Raw genomic sequence first — 8,399 nt, forward strand, 5'->3', positions numbered from 1 at the left:
GGTTTGGCCAATGATCTCGAGCTCAGGGTCCATTGTTGGGGTGTCCCAGGCAGGAGCTGCACTGATGATCCTTGTGGCTCCTTCCAGCTCAGGCTGTCCTATGATTCTCTCCCCTAGCTGCACATCTTGCCTGCACAGAGCCGTGGTGACAGGCAGTGGCAGGTCAGCACAGGAGTCCATGGCATCAAGAGCTGTTGCTGTCTGTAGCAGAGATGTGTGTGCACATGCACAGGCCCAGACACCCCCAGGCTGTCTCTGCTTTGCTGCTGATGTAGCCTCAAAATCAGGACACGAGAATAACTGCCAAGCCCAGTGACTGTCTCAATGTAAACATCTACTTTCTAGTTCCAACTCCTTGCCACGAGCAGGGACACCTTCCACCAGCCCAGGCTGCTCCAAGCCCCATCCAACCTGGCCTGGAACACTCCCAGGGATGGAGCAGCCACAGTTTATTTGGCAAATCGTTGCCGGTAAGCAAACCACAAAATCCTTCCATTCTGCCAAGTCTCAAGATAGGAAAATTTTGACTCCATGTCCCAAGGGAAGGATGTGATCATCTTCAGAAAGCTCTGTGCAAATCTGCCCAGAACTAAATACAAGCTAAGAGTTTCATCCCAAATGTGCAACTTGTGCTAATTCAATGTCATTTTCTTTTCTGCTGATGCTGAGGCACTGGCACAGGTCGCCCAGAGCAGCTGTGGCTGCTCCATCCCTGGGAGTGTTCCAGGCCAGGTTGGATGGGGCTTGGAGCAGCCTGGGCTGGTGGGAGGGGTCCCTGCCCATGGTAGGGGGTGGATCAAGATGACCTCTAAGCTCCTTCCAACCCATGACTCCATGATTCCCTGTGGCAGTTGTCCTTGCTTTTCAGCCAGCCTTGCCTGTGTCACTCGCCTGTTGCAAAGGCTCTGGCCAAACTGAGGCTGCAACCTCAGATATTGCAACTAGGTGTTTTACAACACCCGAGGGTTTGACCTCTCCCTTAAATCTCATCCAAGAAGCCATTTAAAGAGCTGGATGTGAACAACAGAGTGAAAAGCTGTGTAAAAACTGTGGAGACTAGAGAAAGCTCCCTCAGAGCAGGTCATAGAACCATCAAGGCTGGAGGAGACCTCTAAGGTCATCGAGTCCAACCATGAACCTGTCACTGCTGGACCTCCTAAATCGTCAACCAGATCCTCCAATACCACATCCAGACACCTCTGAAACACCTCCAGAGATGGTGACTCCACCACCTCCCTGGGCAATATCCCAGGGCCTGGACAGCCTCACAGGGAAAACATTTCTCTTCACATCCAATCTGACTCTGCCCTGGCTCAGCTCGAGGCCATTCCCTCTAGTCCTCAGTCAGATCTTCCTGCCGGAGACATTTGGTGGGTTACCCTTGGAAGTGAGGGCAGCTGGAGTCCCTTGCTGCCATCCTCCCTCCCTGCCTCATGCTGCTTACAGGCACTGGTGGCAGGAGAGGTTTTATCCTCCTGCCTGGCACTGGGATGTTCACTCCTCCTGACTCAGGGAAGCCAGGGTGGCATTCCCTCTGGTCCAGCAGGGATGGGACCATCAGCGACCACTGAAGTCCCTGCAATTGCCTGAACATCCTGGATGATTAAGGTTGGCTATTCCTGCTCAGGTTTCCTCCTTGTTGGCACTATTAGCTGTAATGGCTGTGTTTACCCTGCTGCGTGGGCTGTGACTGCTCTGTCTGGCATCCACTAATAGCCAGAGAACCTCGAGGGGTGTCTGTGTGTGGAGCTTCTGGGGAGATTCACAGCCACCACACGAGAGCTGAAGATGGCCCAAGGGAGCAGAATGTCTTACAGCCACAGTGGGTGGCTGAGGTCACATGGTTCAGGTAGAGCTGTTAACCAGGAGGGTTTTTTGTCTTTGTAGAGAAACAGAAAGGCAAAATCCCTTCCAGATTCCAACTGGTGATTCAAAGCACCTCATCTCCACCTCAGCCCCATCTAGCTACATCCAATTTTCTGCTGGAGGAATCAGTGGTCACAGTACTCCTCACAAGTGAAATCTGGCTTGATGTTCCCCTTTCCAAGGGCACAGCATGGATATAAGTGGTTTATACCTTGGCTGAATACCAGGTGAAGGTTTTAGTCTGAAAAATAGATTGACTGAAAGAAAACTGACTTTTAGATAACAAGATTTTCTCTGTTGCTCCTCAATTTCCTTTCTCTGCCACTCCAGACTATTGTGGCCTGGATTCTGTGGGCAATGCCATGAGCAGCACATTGCAGAGGATCAAAGTTCAAACATATACCAATGGTCCTTACTCTTCTTGAGGGACTCTCTACATTTCTGCAACCTCACAGCAAAAAAACCCCAACCAACCCCTCACTGCCCACCCCAAACCGTCCTGTCCCCAGTTGCCACAGCTACCCTTCTTTAGCCTCATATAAAGGTGGCATGAAGCTATGGATGCTCTTAGCCATGGTCCTTACAACCAGTGCCTACCACTGCCTGCATGTTGCTGAGAGTCTTCTGCCTCCTTCTCATTGCATGGGTCACCTCAAACTCTTCTCCAGAGCCCTGGCAACAGCTCCGTCCTGATGGACTCTCCCTCTCATGTTTGGGTTTGGTCAGCCTGGAGAAGAGGCTCAGGGGTGACCTCCTGGCTCTCTGCAACTCCCTGCCAGGGCTGGAGAGAGGTGGGGGATGTGTGTCCTGCCATGGCTGCAGGGAGAGGACTAGAGGGAATGGCCTTGAGCTGAGCCAGGGCAGAGTCAGATTGGATGTGAGGAGAAATGTTTTCCCTGTTGTGGTGTTCAGCACTGGGAAATTGCCCAGGAAGGTGGTGGAGTTGCCATCTCTGGAGGTGTTTCAGAGGTGTCTGGATGTGGCACTGGAGGATCTGGTTTAGGATTTAGGGGTTCCAGCAGTGACAGGTTAATGGCTGGACTTGATGATCTTAAATGTCTCTCCAGCCTTGATGATTCTATGATGTGTGGCTGGGAAGCTCCATGCTGCCCTTTGGAGTCTCTTGCTCAGAGAGGCTGTGGCTGCTCCATCCCTGAAAGTGTCCCAGGCCAGGCTGGATGGGGTTTGGAGCAGCCTGGGCTGCTGGGTTGTGTCCCTGCCCAGGGCAGGGGTGGGACTGGATGAGTTTTAATTCCCTCCCAACACAAGCCTTTCTGTGGTTCTGTGACCACTGTCAGCTGTCTCATGAGTCCATGCACACAGGTAGGCTTGCATCAACTTCTCCTCTCCCTACACAAAGACACATTGAAGCACAAACCCACCCACAGAGTTCTCTAATTCCACAGATAGTTCATCTGAACACGAAACACAAAGATTAGTAGCAACTGGAGTGTTACACAGAGCTGATTTTCACAGGAAATTAGAGAAAGAAAAAGGAGGGGGAAAACCCCCAAAACTGAAAGGAAAACTTAAACCAGTGCCGACATCTGTGTGTGCAGAGGAAGCTGCAGACACCCCAAGCACCACCACAGCATCTCTGCAGTGCTGTCCCTCTCCAGGAGCTTTGCTTACCTGCAAACTCGGCTCTCCTGGGAGCAGTTCCTCTCTCTGGTGTCAGCTCTGCTCCAAGCTGACCACTGCTTTTAACTATTTAAGGAGCAGAGGAGAGGAGTGGCCTCTGCTTGTCGCCTCCAGCAAGTCATCACAGGCACATTATGCATGAGGGAGTGTCAGAGCAATGTGGTAACAGGATACCATGGAGCTGGGAGGCTCCTGCTGCATGTGGGCTCGGGTCAGTGGCTGTAGGGTCATCCCTTGGCATGCAGAGGGGGAGGAGAACATGGGTGAGGGCTCAGTTGGGTCAATATTGAGCCAAAGAAGCCATCAAGCCACCTGCGTAAAGTGAGGGATGTTGCAAGCCCTGGCTGGTGTTGTGTGTTGATCCAGAGAGGGGACTTGGCTGGGAAGGGGTGGAACTCCTGCTGTTTTGCTATGGAGAGAGTGTAGGAACAGGCTGAAACACTCATGCCCAGCTGGCAGAACAGGATAGAAGAGGCTGGGGCAGGAAGGTGGAAGATGAAACCTCTGGGAGGCTTCTTGCTGCTGGACAGAGACAGTGGAAGAGGAGACGGTGAGTCTGGGGTGGCTCTTGGCATAGACCTGTCATTTTCCCACCCAGTGGCTCTCAGAAGGCTCCTGGTGCCCCCTTGATGTGGCTGATGCCACCACAACACAGAATCCCAGAATCCGTCAGGTTGGAAAAGACCTCTGAGATCATCGAGTCCAACCTATGACCTAACACCACCTTGTCAACTAGACCATGGCACTAAATGCCACATCCAGTCATTTCTTGAACACTTCCAGGGATGGTGAGTCCACCACCTCCTTGGGTAGTGCATTTCAATGCCTAACAACCCTTCTTGTGAAGAAATTCTTTGGGATGGCCAACCTGAACCTCCCCTGGCACACCTCCCCACAAGGCTGGCACAATTCCTTAACCACCTCCAGAGATGGTAACTCCACCACTTCCTGTGAAGCACATTCCACTGTCTGATCAGCCTTTCTGGGAAGAAATTCTGTGCAGTTGTGCCTCCCTGTCAGTGCGCACCTCCACCCCAGCTCATCCTGCTTCACCCTTCTGGGGAAAGGATGGCAAAGAAAGTAGCCAGGAACAGGGAAGAGGATACTGGATGAAGCAACCTAGCTATCTTTCATCTTCCACCTTCCTGCCCCAGCCTCTTCTATCCTGTTCTGCCAGCTGGGCATGGGTGTTTTACCACCCTCTCCATGGCAAAACAGCAGGAGTTCCACCCCTTCCCAGCCAAATCCCCTCTCAGAAGCAACACACAACACCAGCCAGGGCTTGCAACATCCCTCACTTCACTCAGGCTTGGAGCCACAGGCAGCTGCTGGCATGGGGTGGAGGTGTGCAAGCAGAACAGCTGAAGGAGGCTCGGAGCTCCTGCTAAATCCAGTTGGTTTTCCTGCCATGGGAAGCAGGAGGAAGGACATAAAAGTGAGTGGAAGCAAAGCCCCATGGCTTACTTTGGGAAGCAGCAGCAGCAGCAGCTCTTGCCGTTTAATTGTGGTGAGACAGATCCATAAATCTTGCTGTGGGACTTGGTTCAATGTCTAATCTCCTCTGGATAACACCCAGGGCTTTAAAAGGCTCAGCAGCTGGTTAGGCAGCTCCACCTTTGGCTAATAAATGCAGGAATGGGAAGAAAATCCCAAGCAAGGAGTCACTGTTTGGACATTTGGGGGAATTTCTCCACGCAAAGGCTGATTAGACACTGGGAGGTTCTCCCAGGGAGGTGGTGGGGTCACCATCCCTGGAGGTGTTCAAGGAACAACTGGACAGGGCACTGAGTGCCATGGTCTGGTTGACCTGGTGGTGTTAGGTCATAGGTTGGACTCAGGTCAGAGGTGTTTTCCAGCCTTAATGTGATTCTGAGAGGAAAGGAGACTCAGGGTGAAAGAGAGGGCTGAGAAACTCCCCCATGTGCATTCCCACATTCCTGTAGAACCCCAACCACTGCCAGACTGATGGAGCTGTTCTACAGCTCAGCCCCAGCTCTGGGGCAAAACATGGTGCCAGGAGGTTGAAGCCACCATCCCTCTAAGAGCTAGAACCAGAGGAGAGCATGAAATGCCAGCAGGCCTGGCTGGCTGGTCCTACAACAGGCACAGAGACCTGGCTGGCTGGACATGGTGCAGAGCCAGATGGAGATGCCTGCAGGGCCAGGGAGTGATGTGGCAGCGGCACTGTGGCCCCACAGCACAGCTAATGATGTGGTTTCTCTGCTGGGCTCCTCAGGTTGGACCCAGCATGACATCAAACTGCTGTCTTGTTTCCAAGTGTGGTCAGGGCCAGATGAGCCTCACACCTTGTCCTTTTGCCCCACCAAGTGCAGCTTGTTTGTGGCTCTGGTCCTCACACCTCTACTGAGCTGGAGTGTGGAGATGGAAAGACCACCTGGTTTCACAGACGCATCAGGGGTGGAAGAGACCTTCAAGCTCATCAAGTACCACCAGAATCACCCTCAAACCATGTCCCCAAGGGCCACATCCAGACACCTCTGGAACACTCCCAGAAACAGTGACTCCACCACCTCCCTGGGCAACTCATTCCAAGGCCTGAACACTCTGGCAGGGAAAAATTGTTTCTAATACCTAATCTCAACCTCCTCTGGTGCAACCTAAGGCCATTTCTTTTGGTCCTTTCACTTGGGCCATGCTGAAGAGACCAACCCACACCTCACTGCAACCTCCTGGCAAGGAGCTGGACAGAGCAATGAGATCCCTCTGAGCCTCCTCTTCTCCAGACTAAACACCCTCAGCTCTCTCAGCTCTTCACAGGACATGTTTTCTAGACCCTACCCCATCTCCATTGCCCTTCTCTGGACTTGCTTCAGCACCTCAATGTCCTTTCCAGCACCTCAATGTCCTTTCTGAAGTGAGAACTTCATACCTCTTCTCTAGATTTGATGTTTCTTCTTCTTGATGTTTTCATCTTTCTTGGAGGTCAAATGGTATTAGAAGCATAAACCCTGATAACAATCCCTTGGAGGTGAGTACCATCAGATCACCTGCACAGCATGGGGGTATGAGTGACACAGGCTCCAGCAGACACCACAGTGGGATTTATTTCATTGCTAGGGACTCTACAGGAGGTTCCTAAATGATCCTGGAGGTGCTGAGGGTGCTGAATCCATCTCTCAGCACAATGTGCCCTGGAGAGGAGTTTGCTTGCTAATGACTGTGATTAGTGTCAGCCTCTGTCTACCCTAGTGAGAGTAAAAGTGCTGTGGGGTGAATTCCCCCCTCAGCCACCCCCAGGGTGAAGACATAGGATTCCTCCTTCTCCTTACCAAAGCAGGACAGCAAGGAGCCCACCTCATCCCGAGGGAGCATCCAGCTGCCATTCCCAACGAGAATTAAGGGGGTGAGGTAGACTAAGGTGTCCAGGTGGGTGGGAGGATGAGAATTATGGAAGTGGGGTCCCATTGGAGACACACACAGAGCCATATCCATGTCTCTAGACCAGGAACATGCACCTGCTGAATGGTGTCAACCTCCTTCCTCCACCCACAGCCCTGGATGGGGCCAGGAACAGGTAGCACGTTGCTCTCAATAAGGAATGAATGATGAGGGAGTGGGTTTGGAGCATGGACAGAACAGCAAGGCCAGGAGATGTAAATCTGAGAGTCTTTTCATGAAGCCATTCCAGAACAAGTTGGGAAGTTTCCATCAGCTGTATGGGAGATGCGCCAGGACACATCCGTTGAGCATCTGGTTGTCTTAGTACCGGAATTCCAGATAAAATAAGGAAACAATACACATCCCAAGGCTATTTCAGTCCTATTTGTCCACAAATAGTGGATTTTAGAGCATTTCCAACTCTAAGGAGAGAATCCAAGTCCTGAAGAGGCTTTAGGAGCTGGTCAAAATGAAGCTAATCTCTGTGTTTCCACTCTTCCAGCCCCAAGGATCCTTGGAAGAACATGACCAAGACAAGGAGGCATGTCTTTAAAGTCCTCTGGGTTGGAATGAGGCAGGAAAGGAGGATTCATCCTGCTATTGAGGTGCCTGGACAAGCCCAGATGAGCTCCAGCCTTGAAGCATTTCCCATGCACACTTTCCTCTGCAGCATGACAACTTGTTTGCCATGCTCTCACCCCGGGGAGGTACAAGGTGGATCATGTCTCCAAGTGATATTTCCTGTTGAGCCAGGGCAGCCTGGATGCCTCAGAGGAAGTAGGATGAAGGAATGTCTGGATCTAAGAGGAGTGACAGTTCCACACGTGATGAAGTGCTGCAAACAGACCACAGTGGTCACTGGGGACAGTGGGGTGAGGAGGACCTCAGCCTCATGTGGTTCCTTGCAGGTTAACCCCGTGACTTCCTCCAGAACAATCTAGGTCATGGCCTGACAGGCATCTAGTGCAGGAATGAACCATCCTTGCCCAGCATTCCTCCTGAAGGACCTCACACTGGAGAAGAAATACAGAAACATAGAATCCCAGACTGGTTAGGTTGGAAGGATCTTAAAGCTTATCTAGTTCCACCCCCTGCCATGGGCAGGGACACCTCCCACCAGCCCAGGGTGCTCAATGCCTCATCCAGCCTGGCCTGGAACACTTCCAGGGGAATCTGTTGAGTCTGCAGACAGTTGGGCAAGAGTTGGGGAAGATTTCTAGAGTACTGAGACACTTTGCATAGAAAACCATTTTCCAGGACCCTGGCTCTGTCCTTCTCCCAGTTTCAGTGGTGGCTGAGTCATCTTGGCTGCCCAAGAGAGGCTGAGAAGGGTCGTTTGCCCATGGTGGCTAAGAGCTGCAGGAATTGAAGGGGCCCACAAGAGAGATGGAGAGAGACTATTTACAAGGGCTGGAGGAACAGGACAGGGGGGAATGGCCTTAAGCTGAAGGAGATCAGGGTTAGGCTAGATATTAGGAAGGAATTGCTCCCTG

The sequence above is a fragment of the Acanthisitta chloris genome, unplaced genomic scaffold (assembly GCF_000695815.1).
Source record: "Acanthisitta chloris isolate BGI_N310 unplaced genomic scaffold, ASM69581v1 scaffold6206, whole genome shotgun sequence".
In the NCBI taxonomy this organism is placed as follows: domain Eukaryota; kingdom Metazoa; phylum Chordata; class Aves; order Passeriformes; family Acanthisittidae; genus Acanthisitta; species Acanthisitta chloris.